Source organism: Andrographis paniculata, unplaced genomic scaffold (genome assembly GCF_009805555.1).
Source record: "Andrographis paniculata isolate CXL003 unplaced genomic scaffold, ASM980555v1 Contig65END, whole genome shotgun sequence".
Taxonomy (NCBI): domain Eukaryota; kingdom Viridiplantae; phylum Streptophyta; class Magnoliopsida; order Lamiales; family Acanthaceae; genus Andrographis; species Andrographis paniculata.
The window spans coordinates 4,972,147-4,973,901 of record NW_026137601.1 but is presented as its reverse complement, the minus strand read 5'-3'; the positions used below and the strand labels follow the sequence as shown (position 1 = coordinate 4,973,901).

Here is a 1,755-nt window from a genome sequence, read left to right as displayed (position 1 = left end):
CGAATAGAAAATCTTGTAAATGTGGTTGCGTACATCTTTGAATGTCCAGTCGATTGGCTCGCTGCGGACAACCTCACCGAGTGTTTGTGCTCCAAATGTTATCCGTAGAATAAGCGCAGCCTCCGGAACAGTAGCAGTTGTAACAAAAACCCTTACTATGTCAACAGTGTCACCTACGGACATATGAAGAAAATATGTGCAAATCATCGGTAAGAAAATAAAACTCATGAAATATTTAATCAATATAAAAGATTAAAGATATTAACTAAAAGATTATAGCATACGTAAGAGAAAAGGTCGGAGATGATCGCTTAATTTAGCCATCCATACAACAACGTAATCAAAATTGTAAAACGTAGATTAGTATAAGTATAATTATAGCATGGATCCTATCTTGATGACATCCGGACCAACATCTGTACACCCCCACAAGTATAAAACAACCAGCAACGTGATCAATTTATTTGATACATGTGAAAGTTGTTTGTTTAAACAACCAACTTAACCATGTACCAATTTAAAAACAATAATTAATTGAGTGTTAATGTATCCAAATACCTAACAAATAAATTAGATCAAAAATCAAAGTGGTTTGGGGAAAAAAATCAATTTACCCACCATCCTACAAATCTATATTTAATTATGTATTTATATGCTACCCAACAAGGTCATACAGAGCAAACAACCACCCGATTACAGTTCCACATAAGTAGCATTGTCACCATATCATGTATTACTATTTTGACTTACTAATAACCATAGAATATGTTTTACTCAAAATGGTTGTAACCAAAACCGATTTCATATAGAAAATATAACTAGGTTGACAGCAAACCTAGGGTAGGGTCGGATAGCAACACCCCCTCACCAACAACGCGTTTTTCCAAACCATGAGATATGAGAAGAATACGAGACCCGAGCTACATGAAAAACGTTATCATATGTCAATCATGTAATCTACATGCATGTTCTCGAAGGTGGTGGTGATGCGTTAGTAGTGGATGTTATTATTTAAAGGGTGATTCATGTAAACAAATACAAATAAAATTAGCAACGAAAAATTACTAACCGTCAGTGGGTTAAGGACATCAGTCCCAGGCGTCTCTGACCTTCCATCTGTGCGGCTAGAACACTGCAACACAAGTGAGTATGAAAACGACATGACTGGCCCCAAATGGTACAATGTAAAACTAACTAATACACGAGATATGCATTCTTACAGGGCCCCGTATCGAGGCACGCGGGGAAGAATTCAACAAAGCAGACATCTCAGCACGGATGGTTCTAATTTCAGACATCTCAACGCTGGCACTCCTAAATTCAGACATAAATTCCCTAATCTCAACAAGGCCTTTCTTAATACTAACCTGCCTCGGCTTATATAACCACCGAAAATAGTAGTATTGAACTAAAAATATGAATATCAACACTATAATTCGAATGTTCATATCATAAAAACTATACAAGTAATGTGATATACTATCGATGCATGAATAACTTACTACAATGCAGCAAGCTTGGATCGACGCTTAGACTTCTGCCTAAAAGTACGTTGTCCCTCAATGGCGGGTATGACACACCTATTCAATTTCAAAGACGCCTCGTGTCATCCATAATGCACATGAGTAGATCGAAGAATCAGCAGAACACTTTATAAAAGCAATAACGAGTAACAGAGAAAACATAAACAATATTATATATATCAGTGATGATGGTATATTTAGACTGGACTTTTGGCAGTTGTTGTGCTTTATC

The 1,755-nt window shown here is 36.5% G+C and overlaps 1 long non-coding RNA gene across 1 annotated transcript; it reads right to left on the bottom strand.

The window, feature by feature from the left end:
• Positions 1-833: 833 nt before the first annotated feature.
• LOC127262603 (uncharacterized) lies at positions 834-1,306 on the bottom strand. The gene is made up of 3 exons (XR_007841170.1): positions 1,221-1,306; positions 1,070-1,132; positions 834-920 (listed from the first exon to the last, which is right to left on the bottom strand). It is a non-coding gene; the product is annotated as an uncharacterized LOC127262603 (long non-coding RNA).
• Between the last annotated feature and the right edge of the window lie 449 nt (positions 1,307-1,755).